Genomic DNA, 27,447 nt, shown 5'->3' with positions numbered 1-27,447 from the left:
AGTAGAGTTCAAAACAACTTTGAGGTTGAGCTTCTCGATTGCAGCACACTGAACAGCTTTGTTTAGAGTACTCATGCACCGCTCTAACATATAATTGGCCTGGGGCCAAACAGGAGTGATTATTTGATGTTTTATATTGTGGTGATTTAGAAAGTTTTGAATTCTCGACTATTAATTTGTGGACCATTGTTAGATTTTAAGATTTCAGGTACACAGCATGTCGCAACGATGTCATCTAACTTTTGAATAACCTTTTCCTGTGTAATGCTGCCGGGAGGGGAAGATGGCGGCCGGCTGAAACGCTCGGTCGCGAGCTCCGTCAAAGACTCCAGGTGAAACGGTCTTGAAAACGCTTCTCAATGCTAAACTAGTCGGAAAAGCATGATGTGTCTCTGGGCGCCGCAGCAGGGTAATCAGTAAATCAGCAAAATCTCCTAACGTGCCCATATTAATATTGAAACGAACAATTAGACAGAGCCCGTTACCTGATCGAGGTGGGCTGTGTAACCGAGGGCAGCAGTGTGAGCAGACTCGGCAGCGGCGGTGTACTTTCAAGCTCGTTGTTGTGTGTCCCTCGCTTGTGGCGGTTGCTGTTGCTGAGCTGCGACTTGAAGGCTGGTCAAGCTGAGTGAAAAGAGGAGCCGGTTCCACATGACGGGGTGGGTCACGGATCTGGCACGGCAGAGCCCGGACCCGGCAATCGACTCCTCAGGCAGAGACGGATTGTGGGAGAGAGCACTAGAGGCCGTCCAGAGCTGCAGGAGGAAACTCCTCAAGATCGTTTTTCTCTTCCGGGGTAAGAGCGGCAGCGGCAGGGAGTGCAACACTGCTGTGTGTAAAAGTGAATGTATAGAGGAGGTAGGGATTAGAGCAAAACACTCGGTGGGAGCATCAAAAGGCGATAACTACGAAGTCTCTAGTGTGGGGCATTGGGAAAGTCGAAGGAGCCCTATTTTTTTAGAAAACCAAAACCAAAAGGTTACACTAAGAGAAAAGTTTAGAAAAAGACCTTGTGAAAGTGTCATAAACTTAAAATCGTCAATAATTCCCTGCTGGATGAGTGAAAAGAGAGGTGAAAGTCTCTCTCCTAAAGAAGTAGTGGAAGAAGAAGGTCACACACACAGTGAGCAACAGGGAGGAACAGAGGGAGGAACAGAGGCAGAATCAGAGAAAGCTGAAGTAGAAAATCAAGGAAATATAGATTTACTATCACAAAACCCAGGAAAAACTCACAATAACCACACCACTTTATTGTTTGGAAAAAATAAAAGCGTCAAAAATAAAAAAGGAAAAAGCCCACCACACTTAAATTATTCTACAAGATCTAGAGCAAGGAAGATACAAGGAGCTGGAACCTTTTTCTCTGTGCCAGAGAGATCAGAAGAGGGAGAAATAAGGTCAGCATACTGTCTCAGGAATTAAAACCTAAGCAAACAGAGCCTTCTACTGCCTACAAAAAAAGTGTATGACCCCCAGAAGCACAAAAATAAACGTGAGAAATCCCCCACGCTCAGAGGAATTAACAGAGAGTATAAAAAGCAGAGGGTCGAGGAAAAACAAGGATCAGAAAATAAAGATCACACCATCATTAAGATCATACTTTAAAATACAACAAGTGGTACAAGTAAGAGGAGGAAGTCACTGTCTAGCAAATAACACGACTGACGCAACAGATATAAAAAATACAGCGGACACAGTGCCCCCACAATTTTTAGCTCTAACATCAGACAATCAGAGCGTCAGCCCTATTTTTGAAAAAGAAGTGGAAGAGTCTGCAGACAAGGAAACACTAGCAGGAGCAGATATGCAGTCGCCGCCTCCTCCAGCCCCAATCATAAGTGTGACTTCCCCATTGAAACAATCTTTATTACTAAACCTGTCATCACAACCAGGACATTTATCGCAAGCAAGCTCAAGTGCCACACCGCAAGTCGAAATTGATCAAGAGACCCAAGAGGATGAGCCAGAACAGGAACATATGGAATATATAGACAAAAGCAAGACAGAAAATTTTCTAGAACTGTGCCTGGATAAAATGATGGAAAAAATAATGGGGGAAATGAGAGAAAAATTTTCAATCTCAGAAGGAAACCAGAACAAAATACAAGAAGTTGTCGAAAGTTTAGATCAGAAATTAAATGATTTAGGGGTCAGAGTCACAGCGGTTGAGAATGAGTTGGGCTCCTTAAGCAAAAAAGTAGACACAAACCAAAGAGAAATAAGACAGTTAAAAGACAACGAGAAAGCAATCAAGGAGAAACTAGAATCCTTGGAAAACCAAGGAAGAAGGAATAATATTGGCGTATTGAATGTCCCTGAAAACTCAGAGGGAGCAGATATTAAGGCTTACGTAATATCTCTCTTAGAAGAATTTCTCCCCTGGACAAAAGACTGTGATTTAGCAGCGGATATCCAACGAGTCCATAGAGACCCATTCAGAAAGAGTAAAGAGAAGAAAACTCTGAGGAAGATCTTGGTAAATTTCAGAACCTATTCTCTGAAGGAAAAAATATTGAGTGAGGGTCTAAAAATTGGGAACTTCAACAAAGTCAACTGGTCATTCCATATACGATCAGATATCTGTAAAGCCACGCAAGACAGGCAATGGGAGCTGGGGCAATATATGCAGGAACTGAAAACTCTCGGAGCAAGTGTACAACTGAAATTCCCCGCCTCCCTTAGAATAATGTGGCGAAATAAAATGCACAACCTAAGGGAACCAAAAGAGGTAGAAAACCTTATTCAACTAATAAAAGATCAAATCGAAATCGATAAACTAAATAAGGAATAATGCAGTAATACAGGAGTTGAAGGAACCAACTCCTTGCACTAAAAACGGAAAGAAGGAACTAAGAAAGTTTTCAGAGACAAAGAAATATTTATAGTAGAACAAATATTAAGAAGCACTTATGCATTAAAAAGCAAAAGAATGAAATACCTGGAGAATCGGAGCATGAAATCGGGTGTAATAACACCTGAAAGAAGAAAAAGGGAGGCTTCCCCAGGGAGGGAACCCGAAGTAAAACGCAAACGCAAAATGCAACTATGTACATACACACGGGTGGGGAGCTAAGTAGGGAAAAAAAAAATCCTCAAAATTGGAATATAAAAGGAACGGTAAGGGAGTTAAGGGCTGCCTCAATAGAAACAATAATTTAAGATGTTAAAAGAGAAATCAATAAAAATTCTAACATGGAATGTTAACAGGCTTAGAACTCCGGCAAGAAGAAGAAGGATTATGGAATATCTGAAGGAAATAGAAAGTGAAATTATTATTCTTCAAGAAACTCATTTAATAAATGCAGAGTGGACTCAACTGGCAAAAAATCTGAATTGGATTGGATCAAGCATACATACAACACAAGAGTGTAATATAAAGGGGGTGGCAATCATCTTAAAGAAATCCCTCAATGCCAAAATAGAAGTTAATAAAGTGGATAGCAATGGTAGATGGGCAATTGCTAAAGTCAGAGTTGAAGATCGCACTCTCACAATTGTGGGATATTATGGCCCCAATAGGGACGACCCAGTGCCCCTTAAAAAACTATATTCTGAACTTCTAACATTCCCAACCCCAATTGTTATGGGAGGAGATTTCAATCTCATAGAAGACCCTAAAATTGATAGAATCCCGCCAACAAAACAATGGAATCTACCGAAGATGAGGGAATGGTTAGGGATCTACAAAAAAGACTTAATTTTGGAAGACATGTGGAAGCTAAAAGGCGTAAAAAACTACCCGTATACCTTCCATAACAAAAAATTAGGACATAAATCTAGAATAGACTTTTTTTTACTAAACAAGAATCTGCGAGATAAGGTTAAAAGCATTGAACACCTACCTGCACACTTATCGGACCACTCTGCAGTTCAGCTAAATATAACACTTCCACAACCGCATCTGGCTAATAGGTGGACAGTTGACCGCACAATCCTTAGAGACGAACAATGTGTGGAGGAACTCATAACAACCTCTCGACAATATTTTGAAGATAACGCAGCTTGTACATCAAAAAGAGTAGCGTGGGATGCATACAAAGCGGTAATAAGAGGCAAACTGCTCAGCTTGGGTGCTCACAAACACAAAATAAAAAAACTGGATATTAAGAAGCTGGAAATAGAAATTAAAGAAGCAGAACTACACCTAGAATGTGATATATCTCAAGAACTGAGGGAAAACCTAGAAGAAAAGCATCGCAACTCAAAAGAGAACCTGACAAATTATCTGGAGAATATAGTTAAAGAAAAATGGGAGAACAGCAAATTAGCAAATCATGAATATGGAGAAGGTTGTGGGAAATTGCTAGCCTGGAAAATGAGAACAGATCAGACTAGAAATAATATATTAAGCATTTACACCCAAGACCAATCAGCCATCTGCTCAGATGACGTTTCAATAAAGCAAGAATTTTCCAAATTTTTTACCTCAATATATAAAGAAGATACTAATCCATCAGATGAAGAAATTAAGAATTATCTAGAAAATATTCAACTTCCAAGTTTGACAGAGGAAGAAGTGAATTTCGTGAACACCGAAATAACATCAGAAGAAGTAAGGAGTGACATAAGTAATTTAAAGAGAGGAAAAGCTGCGGGGCCAGATGCGTTACCCAATGAACTTTATATCGCATTAAAAGAAATACTAATTGAACATTTAACAGAAATAATGAATAAGACTTATCTGTGACACGAAATGATACCAGATTCATGGAATGATGCGACGATAAGTATATTACTAAAACCAGGCAAAAACCCAAAGAACTGCGCATCGTACAGGCCAATATCACTCCTCAACTGCGACTATAAGTTGTTTATGAATATAATAGCAAAAAGGTTATCAAAGGTTATGGCCAAACTAATTAACCCGGACCAAAAGGGTTTCATAAAGGGCAGACAAATCCAGGAAATTACACACGAATTAGTGGCAACAATCGACGTAGCTGTATGTGAAACGTTACCTCTTACGATTATCACATACAATGCTGCCAAAGCCTTTGACCGTGTTAACTGGGCTTTTCTAAATAAAACCATAGAAAAAAGTAAATTAGGGACTAACTTTATCCACATGGTAAATGAAATATACACTAACCCAAGAGCGAGGGTAGCAGTTAACGGGAATCTTACGGATAACATCGAGATTCAGAGAGGCACACGACAAGGTTGCCCTTTGTCTCCGTTACTTTTCAATTTATATATGGAACCCTTGGCCTGCTCTATCAGAAATCAACCAATTATAACACCTTTTAGACACTTAAATTGGACAAAGAAAGTTGTGCTCTACGCGGATGATCTAATGGTGTTTACTGATAATTATAACTCTTCTAAAGTAGCGATTGAGGATGCAATGAACAAATTTGGCAAAGTTTCAGGTTATTTGATAAATGTTGATAAAACAGAGGTAATGACCTGGAACACGAACTTGAATTCATCTCTTTTAAAGGATAAAATGAAATACTTAGGCATCACTATAACACAAGATCTTGGAAAATTATCGGAAACAAACCTAAACATAGTGGTGAAAGAAGTGAAAAAACTCCTTAAAATTTGGACAAGCCTGCCGCTAAGTTTCTTAGGCAAATCCAATATAATAAAATGTCAATCACTCCCAAATTCACTTATCTCTTTAATAACATTCCGTTAGAATTCAAAAAGGAAGCCCTAAAAAAGATACAAGGAGAAATATCCAGCTTTATTTGGTCAGCAAAGAGTACAAGAATCTCATGGAACAAACTCAGGAGAAAGAAAGAACAAGGAGGAATAGCAAGCCCTGATATATATGAATACTATAGATCCTTCCAATTTAAACATTTCAGAGCCCTGCTAAAGGTGCATCAAGCATATCCAATCTACCTACAACATTTAACAAACGGTGAAGATCATTTCCTATTCAACTTTGGTCACCCAAAATTTTTCAATAAAGTAAAACTAAAGGTTCTGAACAATGCCGTTAAGATTTGGAATCAAATAAGAGCTGCCACAAAGATTCCATATTACAGTAGTATGCCTCCAATATGGGACTCACCAGGCACCCCAGAATGTTTAAAGGACTCACTATCAAGCCCACTCAGACAAGCTGGAATTGAAAAATGGGGACAAATTCTGTCTGAAAACTCTTTAATATCATGGGAACATTTGCAAGTAATTACAGATCGAAAAATCTCAAAGTTCAAATACTATCAATTGAGCAGCTGGGCAAACACTATTCCGAAGGGAGCAACAGATCCGGAAAACCTAGAATCAGAAATGACAAGTGAAACGGTATTAAAAAAAGAAGTCTCAAAATGGTATTGGAATCTAATTGAATCCGGAGAAGAAGATCTTACTGTCTCTGAAAAAATATGGAGGAAAGACCTACCTAACGAAGATTTGGATCTATGGCAAATCTGGAAAAAATCAGTAGAGAAATGCTGGCTGTGTGTAAAGCCCGCAGCTTTAAAAAGGAATCATCTTTTCTCTATACATAGAGCGTATTGGACACCCAAATAATTATCAAAATTTAAAGGATCGGCAGTAAAATCGTGCAGTAAATGTGGCGAGGAAAAAGTGGATGATATTCACATGTTTGGTGGCTGCTCATCGCTTACGCAATACTGGCAAGAGATTGGTAAGACACTAGCTGCAATACTGGCAACACCGATAACTGTGAGTATTATCTTAATTATTTTTGGGATACACTATACTACTCAATCAAATCAGATTAAGCTAAATAAACATCAAGAAAACTTACTGTTTGTTATGATCCTATTAGCACGTAGAGAGATATGTATTAACTGGATAAAACCAGCACCTCCAACCCATGAGAATTGGTTAAATGCTGTAATAAGAACTAGTAGTTTGGATAGAAAAGGGAAACAACTCAAAAGAATGAAATATTGGGAGATCTTGGAAAATTATATCACCTCCAGATGATAAACTAGAACCTCTCCTTGTCAGAGGTTTCTTTGACTCTTTTTCTTTTCTTATTTCTTTTTCTTTTGATTCCAATGATTAAGCGGAACAATAATTCCTGGCATGACTTGAAGTCTGTCAAACATCCTAAGGGTCAGAGATCTCCAGAAACAAAGGAATTATTGAGCAAGATAAAGGTGTTCGGAAGGAAACTGATTGGAACGAGAATGAGACACACCCCTTGTACTCACCGATAGACGATTAGGGGCAGTTTGGAGGTACAACCGCTCGGATACTGTCGGACTCCTCAAACACCTTTCTTTCTGCATAACCCGCAATATGAGGATTTTAAAAAAAAAACACCTTTTCCTGTGCAATGGATGAAAAATTTCTACCAATGGGACACAGGAGTATTCATCAACAATACCCACAAGATGATGTTCTCAAGAGGACCGAAGAAATCAATAGTGATTTTCTCCCAAGCACGATGTGGCAATTGTGACATGTTCAAAGGGTGTTGAAACACTGGAGATGAAAGACTGTTGCATATGTAACAAGTCTTGAACTCTTTTTCAACCCTTTCATCAAGATACGGAAACCAGACTCGATCACGGAGAGATCACTTAGTGGCAACTGTTCTTCAATGTCCCTTATGGGCGACATCGATCCCTTGCTGATGGAGACTCTCGGGAATAACAATTTATGTACCTTATAGAATAGGGCCTACTCACTGAAAGTTCATCTCTTACATTTTTTTACTTCAAATACTCACTGCCATTAGTGATAGGTCTAGAGTGCTGGTTCCACGATTGATGAGGTATAATGTCTTTTAACTTTAACATTTCACTATCTTTGCTGGTGGTGGTGACAATTTGTTCTAAAGACATGGCAGCTGGTGTGCTCGATTTCACAATAAAATTGATATAACCCTCAGCTGTTTTAGATGGGTGCCAGGGTATTGTAATGGCACTCTTAAAAATTCATCAGCAGGATTCTGATCTTTCCCTGGATGATGAAGAATCATGTAGTTGTATTCTTGTAACCTCAAACCCCAGCGTTCATTTCAAGGAGGCATTTTGGCTTTGGGATTGTCGTATCGCATTAACAGTTCTTGATGACCAGTCACTACGGTGACTAGCTTTCTGTACAGAAACACATGGAAATATTCACAAGCCCAAACCACTGCCAATCTTTCTTTCAGGTTGCAAGCAAACATGTTCCATTTGTGACAGGATTTTACTGGCATATGCCACGATATGTCTCCGGGCATTTGGCTGTCAGTTGTGATGTGCAAGGATTTCGCCTAACCCGACAGGGCTAGAGTCAACTACTACCTCTGTAGGAAGGTTGGGATCAAACTAGGCCATTTCAGTGGAACTCTCAGGGGCATATTGTCACGAACGTGTGATAACCATTGCAAAAGCAACCTAAAGCAACTTCCACCATTGCAGTATATCGCGGGAAAATAACGCTGTGTTAACAAAGCATTCTCAACAAGGCGGCAACATGCAATATACCCCAGATAAGGCATCAACTGACCTCGTTAAAATCAATGTCACGCCTCAAAAATGCGAAACGCAAATGCAAAAACAGCTACGATACTAAAATTTGCAAAAAACAGCTACAGGCCTGCAATTCACATGTGGTAGGCAGGAAAAAACACCATAAAAGTAGAAAAACAAATGGCAAACAAATGCCTAACAACAGCGAAGCACAATGGATGCTGCCGGAGCAAGTACGGAGGAGAACCAGAACCCCAGAAGCCCTCAGGAGGTCCTCCCTGGGTCCTCAGGGTCAGGGAAGGCCAAGGAGAAGAAAGAGTAGGAAGAAGCGCTTCAGTCCGCAGGAAAACAGTATCCTGGTAACGGAGGAGGTCGAACTCCATCAACAAATGTTCATCACCTCCACTGTGCCATTGGCAACAAAAAATGGACTATGGCATTCCATCGTGGACAAGGTGAATGCAGTGGGAGTGCTGAAGAGGACAATGGAAGAGGTCAAGAGATGCTGGATTGACGTCAAGAGCAAAACCAAGCTGAAACTCACCAACAACTGGAAGGCAGCAATGCAGACTGGAGATGGGAGTCCTGCACCACAGGAGGAGCTGGACGACATGGAGGAAATGGTGTCCACAGTCATCAGTGGGGAGACAGTGACTGGAGTTGGGGGACCGGACACTTTTCAACATGACTGGACACAACAGCAACAGGGTGAGTTACGACCAGGGACTGGGTGGACGGAGGAGATGGCCACAATGGCACACATGCACAATTGAGCTGAGCACATCTGCGGATAAACCATGCCCCAGCCCCCAACTCCCACCAGGAGACCAATGTACCCAAGTATGCAACACCTAAGCACTGTATAAGCACAGAAGTCAAAGGCATATTGCTGGAAAGGGATATGGGGCAGCAAAATCAGAGCAGCAGGGGCCACTCCCCCAAAATGCAGCACACACACATTACATGCAGAGCACATCAACACTGACAACAATGTGGCACAACCCTCAACACGTCCACAACAGAACACAGGACACAACTGGTGCCAACTGGGTGTAGAAACTGGCCAATCACAACAGTGTACAAGTACAAACACACACAAGTCTATTGTCAAAATGTCCACTGTCCCCCATCAAATAGGCAGCTCCTCTCAAACAGTCACGATGTACACAGTCATGCAGTCTGTATGTAAACATGTACAATGCGACAACACACATGTGAAAACATTGTTAAACTGCATCTCCCCTTCACATTGCAGAGGGAAAATCAACACATCCTGTAGAGCAGCCCGACCCTCTCTTCTCTGATGACGAAAAGGACCACCACACCTTAGACTCCGATGCCCTCCAAGAGTTCATTGATAGTCTCCGTAGTCCACCTCTAGGAGCAGGGCAGCCCAGCTGCAACAAGAAGACCCTGCCTCCTGCACAGACCACACAGCAGGCTGCACCCACCACCATGGCTGCCTCCCAGGACCCCCACGAAGAACACATGGCCTTCCAACACTGTGTGTTGGGATGCCAGCACAGCTGGCTGAACAGGTGCGGGTGGGTTTTGACCGCATGGCAGAAAAACTAGATGCCATACGTGGGTGTCTAAGTCCCATCAGGTACCACTCACAGTCCCTAGTGGACACCCACAGTCCACTCCATGCTCTCCAATGAACCATGGCTGACATCGCCAGAGTCCTGACTCAGAGACAAGAACGACTGAATAGTCAGAGTGGCTACAGCGAGCTCGCCCGGGAGGTGGGAAACATGTGAGGCTCATGAAGACCATGGAGCGGGCCAATGCAAAACTAGCAGCTGCCACTGCTGCACACCAGCGATTGGCAGCTGGGTTCCTCGATGACCTCAAAACCATCCTCATGGCATTGCTGCCACAAGGCCTGGTGCTGATGCATGCTGCTGCTCCCATAACTACATCCACATCTCGCCCCCTGAAGTGTCAGTGCCACACAGTGCGCAGACATTCCACCTCCCGCCCCTGAAGTGTCACTGCCACATAGTGCTGGAGAAAGGACCACACCACCTACACGTGAGGCACTTGGAACAGCAAAGGATGAAGAGGCGGATGAAAGCGCCATTGTGGTAAGAAGGACGCAGTAGCATTCTTCTTCGCCATCTGGCCGGCTTCAGTTTAGTTCTGCCTGCTGCATCATCACCTTCCTCTGTCCCCCAATACACTCACCTTGGACCTCGGCATGGACTGCCATATTCTGTTTGATTACCAATGACACAGCAACCAGACTGCGGACTGAACTCTTCCTCTTCCTTTGGACTTGTCATTCCCTGAAGGACTCTGGCTGGCCCGCCAAGGGCCAACATTGTAAAGGGGTGTTTGCATGGCCCTGTACTGCTCCAGATGCAACACTCCACTGAATGTGCATTAAACATTCTGAATCACATATATGTGTCGTGTCTTTTGGTGCACTGAGGTAGGGGCACAATAAGTGCTGAAGGGGTGTACAGCCTGAGATGATGCCTCGTCCCGGCAGTCCGGACTGCTCAGGTTTTGTGTGCCCTGCTGGATTTCAGCATAGGCCTGAGCCTGCAGACAGCCGGGGCCTACTGCCATGTGGTGTGGCCTTGCTGTTTACAGAGTTAGTGGCACCTCAAGGGCTGAGCTGGTGTGCAGCCTGCGATGATGACCTGTGCACTGGTGTGTGGTCTGCCATGGCGAATTCAAGACCCAGCATCAAAAGTAAGACCTGATGGCCTGTGGGGCAGAGCTGCATGATGTGGAGGGGGCCATGTCCGCAGGCCCCAGGCTTGTGGCTTGCAGCGGCACATGGTGGGTCCTCTTTTCTACACGCCTGTGGCGGAAGGTGAGCAGTGAGGCCTGGGTGCGTAGCGACGGGCATGCACCGCTGGGAGGTGGGAGGGGCTGGGGTGCAGCTGCCCAGGTGCGCAGGGGTGGGCATGCACCGTTGGGCGGCGGGAGGGGCTGGGGTGCAGCTGCCTGGGTGTGCAGGGGTGGACAGGCGATGATGTTGTGTGCAATTGTATGTACTTTGCCATTCATGTATCTGGACTCAGTTTCTGATGACGGGTCTGTCTCAGATGTTGGACCTGGTGAACTGCACTACATACCGGCACATGGTTGGAGACACACGGGTGGCAGCAGGTGAGCAGTGTGGCCTGGGTGCGCAGTGTTGGCACTCTCTCTCCCTGTCCTCTTCTTCTCGCTATCTCTCAATCCCCCACTCCGTCCATATATCTCTCTCGCCCCATCTCTGTCCATCTGTCTCTCTCTCCCACTCTCTGTCCGTCTCTCTCTCTCTCTCCCCCACGCTGTCTGTCTATCTCTTTCTCCCCTCTCTGTCCGTCTATCTCTCTCTCCCCTCTCTGTCCGTCTATCTCTCTCACCCCTCTCTGTCCGTCTATATCTCTCTCCCCCTCTCTGTCCGTATATCCCCCTTTCTCCCTCTCTTTCTCGCACTCCTTCGCTCTTTCTCTGTCCCTAGATGTGCGCAGGACACACTTTCTCCGACTTTGCAAATTCAATTTTCATCTCTTTTAAGAGTGAGGCCACCAATTCACTAATGTTGTCATTCATGAGAGTATCCTTATTTTGATCCATACCTTGCTCTCTGGTGGACTTACTATGTTGTGGGTGATCCTCAGATTGTGGGGATTCTTCTGTTGCGTCACCTACTATAATCTCTTCCTCCTCTCCGGAATCTTTTGACATAAGAACTTGATATTTATTTGGTGACTCCATCATTGTCTTCAGAGATGGCGAAGACATCCCTTGGAGCAAACCGGCTTCCCCAACTGGCTTCTCTTGGATTTTAAAAAAGGAGTGTAGCAAGGGGTTGACTTTTAAATTTGAGACCTTCTTCAGCTACTCCTTTTTTTGCTGTTTTTGCGACTACCGTAGAGACAACAGCTGCAATAGCTGCTTTGGTTTTCTGAACCCTCTGTTTTCTGCTACTGTATCTAGCTATACCGTTAGCGTGTGGTGTACCCAGTTCCTCTTTTTCTTGTTCCTGTAATTTGCCAGCTTTACCTGACAGTAACTTGATCCAACTTCTGAAAGACCTTTTTAGGGGCACTTGGAGTCCCCTCGTGGTCGAGGTCTGTAAGATTATGATTTCTGTTTTTGCCCACCAACTGCAGCGAGATTAACTTCGAAGTAGAAATAGTAGGACACCTTTTCTTACCTCGACCCTTCTTTATTCAATTCATACATGCAGCGGGTTTTACCAAATTATCGCATGTTATAGGCATACTAGGAAAACCAATTTGTTAGTCTGGTAAGTTTTGGTAATTATTGTTCAGCCTGTTTTCCAATGACCGCCCACGTGGTGAGAGAGACCTTAAAACCCCATACAGACACCCCGGTAGATAAGAAAGTTTATGATGGGAAGCCCCCTAAAGCATTTTCTAAATATAGCCCCATGTAAATGTTTAAAGGTGCAGGTGGCCTCTGCCCATTTGAGCACAGCCTGCGTTGGATTGATTCCCTCGATCCTGTTCACAATCCAGCTTCCAAGTAGAGCTGTCTTCTCTCAGCAGCAACACCCTGTAGTTACCTCCAGCCACCACTGAGCTCGCTAGCAGTCTCTGCCCTGTGTCGAATGTCGACTGGAGCCACCGCAGCTGCCCGGCAGGAGCTCCGACAAAGCACTCCTCAGCTGCGGACCTTGGAATTCCTCAACGTATCTCTGTAGTGCTGCAGCCGAATTCCCCGGATCAAATGACTGCGTCTGCCAGGTTAATAGAGACCCCTAATTTTGTGTCTAAATTACTTAATTTGAGCTGTTTTAACTAACTACTGCCAAACGATTGCGGAGCTCACGACCTGGTGTTCAGCCGGCCACCATCTTCTCCCCTTCTCATCATAATTTTTGTTGCAGGCTGTGACCTACGGATTGTCACGAGGGGTTCTGCCATGTGTCTTCATTTCTGCTCTGAGTTTGTTTTAATAAATTTTCATTTGTTGCTTCAAAGGTGAATGTGTGATGCTCATTTTTGTGTCGACACATGCATGTAACCAGATGTGATTGTGCGACATCAGGCGGATTATTTGGTACATGATTCTGTGTAGTTGATGTGGCATGTCTTTGTCCGGGGGATGCCCGGGGAGGGGGGTGCTGGGGGTGGTGGCGGTGGGTATTGTGGCCCTCTTGGGTGTCCGGGCTGCATGGTCAGTGGATCCATGTCATCTGTTGTTCATCAGGTGTGGCTCTGGGCTGGGCTCCTGTTTGTGGTGCAGGCTGTGGTCCGACTTTGCAGCAGGACAGAGCAGGTGTTAGTTTCCGGCTGTTAAAGTGCCTTATCGCATGTTTTGTGTTCTTATCGCCAATCAGGCTTGTCGTTGAGGATGTTGCAGAGTGGTATTGTCGCTGCTTTTTTCTGTGGAACGCCTACTCTGCATCTCATTTGTGATAGTTGCGGGGGTCATCTCTGGCGATGTTTTTTGCGACTACTATCACAGGTAAACTGGTGCTGTGGGCTGTTAGCATATATCAGATAACAGGAACCCCCTGGTTCTATAAGAACTTCTAGGGCAGGGTAAAACAGTAAGTGGATACTACATCTTGGCCCGGACAGACGTTATTGCTATTAGAGACAAACCCACGGAAATATTATCAAAATCTCCATTCTCTAATGGTCCTCTAGAATCAGCATCACTTACTTGAAGACCATTCCTGATGGACACCCTTTCTCAAAAAGAATCTGCCTAAAACAGCTTTACCTTATCGGAGAAATGCATTAGTCCATCAATACAAGATTAAATACAAGAACACCCACAAAGACGTCAATGAAGGACTTGAACTCATACAGAATCCTCTGAGACAGTATCCTACTTCATTTTCAGAACAACGACCGCCTCTAAAATTCCAGGGACAAGAAGAGTTCTAAATCCCCTATCACTCGCTGGCCCCTATAGACTCAGAAATCTGTGGCTCGATTACCCAGAAGAAGGCGCTGGTATAGCACTGAAAAGCACGTCGGAATTATGTCTATTCTCGCCACACCCTTGAAAATATGAATATATATAGGCGCTGTTTGAATAATGCACTTTTTAATGATGAATTTTCATATTGATTTAATGTATGTTGTATATCATGATTGAATACCTTATGTACTGCTTTTTGTGACACAAATATTTTTTATCTTGTTTTAAAGAAAAACTTATTTTTAAAACAATAAATCCAGAACTTCTCTATATAGTATTGTTTGTTTGACATTGTACTTGCTAGACCTTTGCATGACATATTTATGAATTGTTTAGACTGTCTAGGGAGATACCCACATGCTATGGGCTGTTAGCACCAGCTTGTCAATGAGGCGATACATTTATCATGACTTTGGCTGCGATAAAGGGCCGTTAACTCAGCGATAGCTCCATGAGAATATGCCCCTCAATAGCTTGCTTGATCTTTTGGAAGCTCTTCTCACAATTTTGTGACCAATGAAAAACACCTTCTTTTTCGTTCGTTCTGGTAACAGTGCACTGAGCAAAGTCTCATATGTATCTAGAACAGTAACTGACCATTCCAAGAAGTGATTGTAACATAGAAATGTTGTGTGGGAGATTTGCAGTATATAACGCTTGTACTTTAGCTGGATCAGGATTCATACCCCCATAAGATAAGACATGGCCAAAGAATTTCAAGCTTTTCTTGTAGAACACATTAGTCAGCATTCAGGGTTTGCCTCCATCATTCAGCAAATGACATACTTCCATGAGAGCTTTGTCAGGCTCTATTTGTGTAGCTCCAAAAATCAATCTGTCATCAATATAGTTAGACAACTTCAGCCAGTGGCAACACCCTTGTTCAGAGATGCGATGACAGCGGCGCTGGTGGCTGCACGCATCTCTGTGGATGTGAGGCGCTTTTCTCGATGCAGTGCAATGCATCAGCTACATTGGTGACATCCTTTTTCAGAAATGCAACGGCAGCGGCTGCGACGGCGACACGCTTCTTCGGTGCGAGACGCTTCTCTTGATGCGATGAAATGCATCAGCTACAGTGGTGACATCCTTGTTCAAAAATGCGACGGCAGCGGCTGCGACGGCGACATGCTTCTTCTTCGGCGCGAGATGCTTCTCTTGATGCGGTGCAATGCGACAACTACAGCGGCGACACCCTTGTTCAGAGATGCGATGGCAACGGCTGCGACGACGACATGCTTCTTCCTCTTGAGTCGCGCTTCCTGCTCCTTGTGACACGCAGCCCCTCAGAAAGCCCCAAAACAGCAGCAAGCACTGCCCAAGGAACGCTAGGGAGCTAAGGGTTGAAGTCTGTTGCCCCTGAGACTTCAGCAGGAGGCAAGCTCGGTTCCAAGCCCTTGGAGATCCTTACAAGTTGATGAAAGTACACAAAGTCCCTCTCTCCTCTCTTTGGCAGTCAGGCAACCACTGCAGGCCAATTCCCCAAGCAGCACTTCAGCTTAGGGATAGTCTCTCCTCAGTTTCTTCTAGTTCCACTCCTCAGCAAAGGTTTCTTCTTGTTGTCCAAAAGTGATCTAATTTCTTGGGATCAGGGTCCCAATATTTATATCCCAAAATCCTTTGTCCTCTGAGGGTAGAGGGGCCTTTGCCCAGTCCATACCAGTTCTGGAGCACTCTGTTGACAAGACTCCTTCTTTCCTTTCACAGTGCAGGGCAGAAACATCAAACTCCCCACAGGAGGTGGAGCCAGCATTGTGGAGGGAAAGCACAGCCCTGGAGCACTTTGTTGACATGATTCCTCCTCTTCTTTCACAGTGCAGGGCAGAGACATCAGACGCCCCACAGGAGGTGGAGCCAGCATTGTGGAAGGCAGGCACAGCCCTATTCAGGTCCCAGGTGCAACTCCTCCCACCCATCTAGATGCAGATCCCTCTATTCACCACTGGGTTGACCCATTCTGTCTCCTCTAATCCCCCAGCCCTGTCACTCAAACTCCAGACAAGTAATACACAATCTAGCAGAGGCAGGCTTGGATAGTTAGACAAGAAAAGACCTACTTTATAAAAGTGGTATTTTCAAACACAGAATGTTAAAACCAACTTCACTAAATGATGTATTTTATCATTCTGAGTTCATGCATACTAAACTCGAATTTCTACTGTGTTCCCTGAGTCAATTAGGAATTATAAGATGTAATAAACTAATTGCCCATTCTGGCCTATGGTGAACAGGTAGCCTTGCAATTGTGAAAAATGAAAATGGCTATAATTCACTATTAGGACATGCCACACACACCAGGGCTTGTCCTACCTTTTACTTACAATGCACCCTGCCCTTGGGCCTACCATAGGGGTGTCTGATATGAAGGAAAGGGATGGTTAAGGGACTGGAAAGTGGGTGCGCATGCTCAGTCAACATGGCAGTACAAGACTGCACATAGGCTCTGCAATGGCAGACCTGAGACACATTTTACAAGGCTGCTTCTGTGGGTGGCACAACCAGTGCTGCAAGCCCTCTAGCAGCATTTGGATGTACAAGCCCTGGGCGCACTCAGTGCACTGCACTAGGGTCTGACAAGTAAACCAAATCAGCCAATCATGGAGTCACTAATCCATACATCAATTTACAATAGGGAGAGCATATGCCCTTTAGCACTGATCAGCAGTGGTAAAGTGCCCGGAGTCATAAAACAGCCATCAACAGGTCAGAAAAAATAGAGGAGGAAGGCAAAAAGTTCAGGGATGACCCTGCAAAAAGGGCCAAGTCCAACACAGCCCATGTGTATAGTCTAGTCTTTGACTTCGTATGTTGTGGTAAAAGAGATAATTCTTGATACTTCTCCTCAAGCATGATATTTATTGGTGCACCGCTATCTATTATGAATGGTATTGAACACCCGTTTATCTTTAGAGTGATCTTCAGACAATGTTTGTGGTGCTTTTCCTTGTCTACTTTTTTCCATCTTGGAATTTGCCTCACATTCGACCACTCACACATGTGCTTGCCTTTTTCGAAGTGAACATCGGCATTGCACAATTGTTGTCACTTTCACTGCAACTTATACAGAGGAACTCTTGGTCGATGATTTAGACAATGATCGACTTCGTTTGATGTCAATTTGCCTTAGTTGGTGTGAATTCTTGGACGGGTGGCAGCTCGTCGAACATCACCGAGGTAGAGTTTGTTCAGCCATTTTATCTCCGAACTGTGATACACTTATTTTTCTCTTCACCTTGCAGGTCATAATGAAATAGTTCGCTTTACCACACCTGAAGCATATCTGTCCAATTGAGGGAAATATACCTTCATGTGGAAATGACAGTTCACATTGGTAAGATTTTTTCTTTTTTTGTGGAGCCATCATTTGTGTGCCTCTGCCTTGTATCTTGGCTTACATTTCATGCTCACGACTGACACACTTTGCGCACCTCGGCCTCCATGTCAGTCTCTTGACAATCAGCATGCTCCTCAGTGTGGGCAGCCTTGAGGACTTGTTCTAAGCTCAGAGTTTCTTTCAGCATTCGTTGATAAAAGGCACCTGATAGACATCCATCGATTACTCTGAGGTGGGTAGCTTCCGCATCATCAAATCAATTGAATTTACAGTGTTTCACATGAACATCCAGTCTCTCAACAAAGTCAATGATGGTTTCACTTGGTTCCTGGCGCTCTTGACTTTCATAATCCACATTTGGAATTGGATTAAATTTGACTTTCAAGGCTGTTTTTATTTGATTGTACGTCACTTCACCTTCTAGTGATATCCTTTCCAAGGCTTCTTTCACTCCTGTAACAGCCATGTTCTTCAGATACTTTATAATCTTTTTATCATCTTTTAAATCTATTGTATCTATAAAATCTTCAAAAGTTTCTATCAATGCAATCCATCAATCGCCAATATAGTGTTTCTTGGCTGTATCAAACGCAAATGGCGGTTTTAAGAAAGCTGCAGCTATTTATATATTGGTGGATAGTAGTGGTCTCTTAGGCTCTTCTTGTGGAACTTTATCTGACAGAGCTTCCCTAGCGCCTCGTGATGGGATGGCTTCAGGGTCAGCCTTATGACTTGGATCTTGCCCTGGCTCTCCATCTGAGCTCTTTATCTTATGTCTGTCTAAGGAGTTGTTCTAGGCCCCTATACAGCAGCTGTGGTGGTGAGCTGCTGGGTCGGAGGACAGCGCCGCAAGCTCAACCCTCCGTCTGGGGCCATTACACAGCAGGTTGTTGCATGATGAGTCATTATTGGTTTTGGTAAGTAGATGAACCTTGTATGTTACTAGTCCATGAAAGCAGGTAACGTGATATTTGGTCTGCATTGTGCTTAAATGTTTGTTCATAAACACCTAGTTAATCTCTGTTTCATAAGCATATAAATTTCAGTTAGCCTTGTACTGAACTATGGCTGTGCACTGCTTTCGTCACATGGTTGCATTCGCATTTAGCGTTTTTACTCTGTATAGCGTATGGCATTAGTTTGCGTAATGGTGCAGTATACTTTTTATTTGCAGCTGTTTCATTCAGTTCCTGGCCACAACACGTAGACTTTCAATGTTGCTTTCCTAATCTTTAAGCATTTTATACAGGCTGGCGTTATACTGAGACTCCACTGGTGCCAGTGTTGATTCTGCTCTTCGACTGCGGTGCATGTGGCGTGCATGAGCAATTTGCTGGACCACGGCAAACTCTCTGGAAGAATGCTTTCAGTGTATGGTCTTTGTAACCCCTATCTCATTGCCAGTTCTAGCGTGCTGCAGGCCCAGGGACACGCCAAAAACCCATGCCACATATGGAGAGTAATTTTACACGTCTTTATTGCACTGCCTGTAAGTCAGAACTCAATAATCTAATCCTGCCTTCAGCTCATCTCTCTAATGATTATGTCACAAGCCTTCGGTGTACAGTGGGAACTAAAAGAGTTCCAGCGTTCTTTTATTTACACTAGAGTGTCCTGTAGGGTGGTGTGTTGCTAATCATTTAATCCAAAATGCTTCCCTTTGAAGGAGACTTTTTGATATGATGTCAACTATTTTCATGTAAGGAACAGCTTCCAAAAGATGATCTCTGAGGTGAATAATGTTAAGTTTCCTTCATTTTGTGTTTTGTGGTCTTATATTACACTTATGTTTATTTAGCCTAATCTTGACATGACTCTAAAATGTCCCTACATATCCTTTGTCACTAGAATATTTCTGTAGGTTAACATAAAATATGATGTTTACATTAATTGCATGTTACTATAGTGATTTTATGACTTCAGCCTAGTCAGTACAAAATGATGTTATCTGAAAACATACACTCTGATCATAGGTGTGGGTCTTGTTATATAAAATGCAGCCCACATATGAGAATAGGCTTCAATGCCACTTGCACATTTTGCGCACAAAGGGGGAGATTTACTAACATTTTGCATCGTGTGCGTCACAAAAGTGAAGCAAAATGGCGCAAAATCTTTTTTTCCTAATTTACTTTACAGCGCTAAACTTGTTTAGCACTGGAATTAACGTAAAAGTAATAAAGCAGCAACTAACACTGGGGGTGTGCCAAGTGTGGTGCATGGGCGTTCCCATGCAGCCACCCCAGGTTTCTCACGCTACACCCAATTTACTAAGTACAGTAGATTGGGTTTAGCGCGAGAAAACTGCGCCCTTTTAAACTAGATGGAAGGAAGGAGAAATGCTTTAATTTCTCCTTTCTTGTCTGACTTTCCATACCTGTTGCACTGTGCAGCACGCATCCAAAGTGGGAAAAGTTGTCATCGTGTCTAGGCATAGTATTTCGAACAGAAAATGTACCCTTCCTGTACAAAACCTATGCTAGACTCACAAACACACCCTAGCGCTTTGGCGCTAAGGTGGTGCATGGTGCACGGCAGATGCAATCAGCGCTGGTGCAGGAGAAAGGAGAGAGCAATATCTTTGAAAATATGGCGCTCTCCTGCTCCTTCCCTGTCGCAGCACACAGCGCAGCCTCACGGGAGGCTATGCTGCATTGCATGGAGAGTTGGTAAACCTCCCCTAAAGTTGGTATGGCTTTACTAGAGAGCTAAATAAACCAAATGGTTGTAACTAATTTCACAGTACATATTTAGGGGGTAAACACATATGCTGTGGTGTTGAATGCCAGCATCATAGTGCACAGAGTCCTAATACTTGTAAATATAAGTCCATAATAATGTAAAATATTTAGGAAACCCACAAAGAAACAAAGACATTTGCTGCATGAATATGCCGACTTCAGGTGTTGTTTTTGCAAAATCTTCTGTATACGGACACTAGATATCAAAATGGTGAGGGCATATTGCCTACATTTGCTTAGACAATCGATCACCTACAGTGAATGAGAGAATAAAATCTACTCCTAAGTAATTGGTGAGTGATATTTGGTCAGATGTATTGAAATCCCCTATTAGGGTTTGGGGCGTGCTTCTTCCTGCCTGATTAACTAATTGATGTAAATTATACTGGCCGTAGTGGCCACTTAATATTTCAGGAGAGCCATTCTTTCCAAGAATGATGACAAGCCGACACCACACTGACCAGCATACATAATATTGTAACAAACCACTTAGACCTATTGGCATTTGCTATTTGTGTTGTCTGTGGGTACAGGGGTTCTCCTGCAAGTAAATGGTATCACCTTTAGATCTTTCAAATAAAAACAGACTATTGAACTGCCATTTTTTCTTCCTTTTTTCCAAAATAAAATATTTTCTCAACAAATTATTTCACTCCTATTTCCTATACTTTTCTCTAGTTTTAACCCAGGACCTCTATGGTTCAGCTCTACCCTTCCAAGTGGCAGTCTGCACTGCCTTGGGTTCAAATTAATTCCCTCACCCCACCACACACTTTGGGGGTCATTTATATTCTGGTGGCTAGCCTGACAGCCCTTTTGGTCCACTTAGGCTATGGGCTCTACTTACCTGGCACACAACAACATGCCACATTTAGAGATACCCACCAAGCAGTTGGGAATCTATGAGCCTTCAACCGAGCAGCCGGAAAACATGTTATCTTTGCCATGAAGGGGCCATGTTTGATGAGTCTGATCTGCAATATCTGCAATTTCTTTTTCTGTGAACAAACTTCCAAAATGGGAATTTCATTTATGAAAACAAAACAAAACAAATGGCTCTACTGTGCAGAGAATGTTTTGCCTGTGTGTAGGGGCCATTGCCCATTTTCCCTTCTAGAATGGGGAAAACAAGTAATAGCCACTTCGCTCTAAATATAGCAGAAGGGCCATCACCATGGCTGTCTGCTATCTGTCACATGCAGAGGGAAACTTCTCCACCCCTACCAAAGCACACCGGGGGTCCATTTACTTGGAGATCAAAAGGAGAGGGACACGGAAAACAAAACAATGTCAAGAAAGCTGAAGGGTCATTTTTCTCCATCTAAATTGACAGACAATATTAGCCCTCTCGGCCCCCCCTCCTGAGTCATCTACCCCCCATGACCTTGCTGACTTCAATAAAATCTACTTCCTCTCCACATCATCTGTGAACCCCCCTATCTCATTCATCTATCCCAGTGATACTGGGAGTTAGTAGGATCCCGTCTTCCCCAGTTTTACCCAGACCCCGTCAGCAACTCACTTCCATCCACTCCTATTCCTCCAACAAACCTAGTGACCCTAAACCACTCAACTGCATGCTGGTTAATTGCCAGTCGGCCTCATGTCACATAACAGAAATTGCTGAAACCATCCTCAACGAAAGTATTGACATCGCCTTTTTGGCTGAAACCTGGCTAAACTCCCACTCCTCATCAATCCTCAACATACTTTCTTACCCGGGCTACTCCATCCTCAGAAAAGACAGGCTTGAAAAAATTAGAGGAGGCCTTGCTATAATTTATGAAAAAGAACTTAAACTTTCACCTGTCCACCACCATGACCATTACCACCTGCCCACCATCAATACATAGGTGCTGAACTTGCAGTACAGGGTTCCCCCCCTATCTGCCTACATAATATCTACCACCCCCTTGGCGACCCTCTCTCCTTTGCCGAGGAATTGTCCTACCTTCTTACTCAATGTTCGCTCTCCAAATCTAGAAACCTCTTCCTAGGGGATTTTAACCTCCATTGGAACAAGCCCGACGACTCTGCAGTTAACCTCATCAATGACTTACTTGACATCAGTGACTTGACACAACTCTGCACCTCTCCAACTCACTCCAGAAGGTGCTACCCTTGATGCTATTATTACTAGCAAGGAACTGGCTTCTCTTTCCCATATTATCCCCATTGACTAGTCTGATCATCACCTCATCCTCTTCACGATTAACAGCTCTATACCCCCTCCTCTCTCTAACACCAACATACAAAATAAGCTAACCCGAAATCTTCACCTTATTCCTTTTGGCGAGCTGGAGTCTTCAATCAAAGCTCGCCTACAGCTTTCCCTCTCTACCAAAGTACCACTGGTGTTACTGAACATTACAATAATTCTATCCTTGAAGTCCTTGATCAAATTGCCCATGCCAAATTAGAAGTCCAAAAAACTATTCTCTCCAAAACTTGGTTCAATACTGACCTTAACAAAGAGAGACAAGCTCTCAGACAGACCGAACGCATTTGGAGGCAGCAACCTTCCACCTCGAATCTTGTCCTCCTCGGAGCTGCAAGGGCCAGCTACAAAAAACACAACTTCAACGAAAAAGCTTCCTTCTTTTTAACATTTTCAAAAACCAAACTACCTCAGCCCCCCCTTAATTACTAGCTACGGTTGAGAGGTACGAAGAAAATGCTAGCTTCTTTTCTGATAAAGTCACCAAGATTGACCAATCCTTCACCGTAACTCCCCCTCCAAATAGTCAACCCCCCTCCTTAACATTCCGCCTGAGCCGTCTTCCACTCCTATCCCCCCTTGATTCCTCCCAACTACCCCTCTCTTTCACCCACTACGAACCTTACCTTACTGCCCCCCAGCCAAAAAATAATGTTTCCTGGAACAATTTTTGTCCAGTGTCAGAAAGTGATGTCATCATCACCTAGATTAAACCATCCTCACATACTAGAGATCCACTTTCAGCCTTACTCCCCATATAAAAAACTCGGCTGAAGAAGCTCTCTTCATACTACACAACCTTAATAAAATTAAACCCTTCATCCCAGCAGATGACTTTAAATCAGTTGTACAATCATTAGTCCTGTCTAGAATTGATTACGGTAACGCCACTCTTGCTGGTACCCCTAAAGTCCACCAAGCCTCTATCAAATCCGTTCTTAACCTCACAGCCAGGCTTCATACTGACTGTAAGCACTACGATCACATCTCCCCTGTTCTCAAAAACCTTAAATGGCTTCCGATCGAAGGAAGATCTACCTACAAGATCGCCTGCATCACACACAAAGCCCTTCATCAAAATACCCCCTCTTACCTCACAGACAAACTTCAAAAAGCTGGGTGCTCTAGAACAATGAGGAGCACTAACGCTCTTGTCCTTGTCCCTCCTCTGCAAAAAAAGAAATCAACTCAGACTCGCTCATTCTCTGGTAATGAGCCTTCCATCTGGAATACCCTACCCAAAAATCTACTTTGGAACCCCTCCTACCCCTGCTTTAAAAAAGACCTCAAGCTACTCCTTCTAAACAAATAATGGGGTTCTTAATTTAATTTACTGTCTCTGGCCGCAAACTGCCCCCATGCTCACTGTTTATATTGGCCCCCCTTTACTTCTAATTTCACCTCCTCCCTCCTCTCTACAAATATGCCTCACTCTCTCACCCTTCCATCTACTGACACACTATATAATTCTTCACTGTCTTCTTGATCTACTATCTTTGATTTGATACCGGATTATGATCTCCTGAACTTCCAACTTTATTAAAGTTCATATTGCTTTCCCTTATTTTACTCTGTGTTACTAAATCCTGTAAAGCGCTCTGATACTCTTGGGTCCAGCTAGCGAATCTGAAGGCAGCATTTATCAATCAATCAATCAATCAAGGACATTTATAGAGCGCACTACCTACCCGTAGGGTCTCGAGGCGCTTGGGGGGGGAGGGTGCCGCTACTGCTCGAACAGCCAGGTCTTGAGCTTCTTCCTGAAGGAGAGGTGGTCTTGGGTCAGGCGCAGGTCGGCCGGGAGGGAGTTCCAGGTCTTGGCGGCCAGGTAGGAGAAGGACCTTCCTCCTGTGGTGGCTCTGCGGATGCGTGGGACGGCGGCGAGGGCGTGGCTGGCAGATCGGAGGTGGCGTTTGGGAGCGTAGAAGTTGATGCGGTTGTTGAGGTAGCTCGGGCCTTGATCATGGAGAGCTTTGTGTGCGTGGGTAAGGAGGCGGAAGGTGATTCTCTTGTTGACCGGGAGCCAGTGTAGGTCTCTTAGGTGTCCGGAGATGTGGCTGTGTCGTGGGATGTCGAGGATGAGTCTGGCTGAGGCGTTCTGGATGCGCTGGAGTCTCTTCTGGTTCTTGGCGGTGGTTCCGGCGTAGAGTGCGTTGCCGTAGTCCAGTCGGCTGGTGACGAGGGCCTGGGTGACGGTCTTCCTGGTCTCTGTGGGGATCCACCAGAAGATCTTCCGCAGCATGCGCAGGATGTTGAAGCACGACGAGGAGACGGCGTTGACTTGCCTGGTCATGGAGAAGGAGGAGTCCAGGATGAAGCCCAGGTTGCGTGCGTGGTCTGTCGGTTTGGGTGCGGTGCCCAGGGCGGGGGGCCACCAGGAGTCGTCCCAGGCGGAGGGCGAGGAGCCCAGGATGAGGACCTCCGTCTTATCTGATGAAAGACAATGACACAAGCCAATTAAAAATATGGGTCGAAAGTGGGTGCGGCTGCTCTCTCATACTCTATTGAAGCAGTCTCGCAGAGCGAGCAGCGCATGCACGCTGCCGCTAGGCTCGACCTAAAAAGGATTGAAATAATGACCATGCAACAAATACTTGGCTTGTCAGTGGTGGCATTGCAAGTGGTAATCAGCTAAGATCATGGTTTCAGAGTTCTTCACCATTACTTCCCTTATTACCTCATACCTGGGCCTTTATCCATTCAATGCTGCTTACTCTTCAAAGAGGCTTGCCCTGCCCTGAGTGAAATGGGATGGCAACCACCAAGCATGAGTTAGAGTTACTGTCTGCTTCATGGCACAGTAGAGTATGAGTAGCATGCAATCTAGTACAGGTTACTAGGGGGTTATCTGGAAAAAGAGTACATTGACATAAATTATTCATTAATGTCAATCAAGATAAGCCGAGGGTAGCATTGGCTAGCCCTGAGTTGCCCTCTGGTGCTCTAAGCACAACCCTTGCTACCCCCAGTGTAAGGGAAAGCAGTAATAGGAAAGGACATTAATTAAGATCAACCTTAATTACGTTGTTTAGTCCCATTGTCTGTTTGCTCAGAGGTTAAGGGCATTACAAGGATGTTTAACCCCATCATGTAATGGGGGTTACATGGCTAACTCCCATTACAAACACAGGAGCTCCATTTTTTTGAGGAGCCCTATGACTGTGCTGACGAACATTCAGGTGAGCGAATACCAGGGCTGCATAGTGTTTTCTTTCCACCTTGCGCCTCCTTCTTCTACCTCCCTACATTTCCATTCTGTTTATCGCACTCTTGCTTTTTCTTTTCAACATTGCTATCTCCATACGTCACTGTTTTCCTGTCGGTCCCTTCGTCCTTCTTCTTCCGTTTGAAGCTTTTCTCTCTGATGCCGGTAAAAAAAAAATCCGGGTCATATAAAATGAGTGTTGGCGCTCACCACCTGCAACCACCATCACAAATTAAGCATTGCGCCAATTTGGTAAATTAACGCCCATGGGACATTTCTAGTTACAAAATTACCACAATTATTTAATTGCACTTCAACAGTATTTTAATTACAGTGACTCGTGAAGGGAGGCTCGCGGCCGCACTGTCAGTCCGCGGCCGACAAGCAAGATCGACAAACAGACACAGGACCGGGTTTCTGCTGGCAAACAAAAATACAGAGATTCAATTGGAGTTGGTGCCAGACGGAAAGCTTGCTTTCCCAGAGCGCTAAGCCTTGCAGATTCACCTTTCTGGCCACCTTCTTCCCGGCTTCCATATCTCCTCATAAAATATTTACTGCTCCTCTGAATGACCACTCTGATTATCCGTGGCATCTTTTTCAGCCTCGCTGGTGACGTCATGGAAATGCTAGAGCCATTATGCTAAATTGGGGCTTCCATGGACCCTGACCTCTGGGCATAAGCTGCAGCAGACAGCATGACATTTTTTTCTACATTACATTTCTCCCCCCTTCAGAGATGCAACACAGGATCTCCCCCTGTCCTAGCTGCGCAATCAGCACTCATACATATTTAAAGAAGGCTAAAGCCAGCCCTAAAAAACAGCTTCTTTTTTTTTTTACAAAAAGCGTCACCAGTGAACTTGGAAAAATATTTACTTAAAGTCCCATATATATATTTTTTTTTACCCATTTTTGAGTAGCTGTATTGCGTAACTACAAGACCCAGTGCAGTGCCAATAAGCCTCCCTTTCTTTTCCTTAGCTATTATGGAAGTGATTAGCGACTTGAAGCCATTCTAATTATCTTTAATGTAGTGTTTCAAATTGGTCACATATAATACAATTACACATCATAATTAGATTAATTTATATTGATTTAAGCAGTTGCAGGTTCTTTAATGCCAGTAGTTTAGTCAATTACATCAGTTTGTACATGGCAATCGTGAGTGTGTTTCAGAGGGGGCGCTTTTGACTTGAATTGCACATCACATTAAAGCTCATTGGTGTAATTGTGTTCTGGGGTGAAAGGCATATTTAAGAAGAATGTGCTGTTAGGTTGTACCTTCAACATGTTAAGGCGTGGCAAAGGGGTCAATTGCCCAAGGCCTTTAAAGGGGCTCCATGGGAAAGTGAACGTTCTCTCTATTTGACCCCTGTCTATTCTATTTCTCTATCTAAAGCTCTCCCCCCCCCCACCTACCTCTATCTCCTATTCTGTCCATCTACCCATTACCACGGGCAAGACGTATTTCAACAGTTTTTTGTCCCTGTTAAAGTTTAATATACAGCATACTATTGTTTGGCATCATGCAGGTTTCAATTAAAATAAAATGGGTAATACAATTTAAATGTATTCTATACATGGGCCCCAAAATATGTCTTACACAGGGCCCCCCAAAATCATTAGGATGACACTGTACAGGGCCTGATGTA

Source organism: Lissotriton vulgaris, chromosome 8, assembly GCF_964263255.1.
Source record: "Lissotriton vulgaris chromosome 8, aLisVul1.2, whole genome shotgun sequence".
Taxonomy (NCBI): domain Eukaryota; kingdom Metazoa; phylum Chordata; class Amphibia; order Caudata; family Salamandridae; genus Lissotriton; species Lissotriton vulgaris.
The sequence above is the reverse complement of the archived record's forward strand: the minus strand, read 5'-3'. Positions refer to the sequence as shown.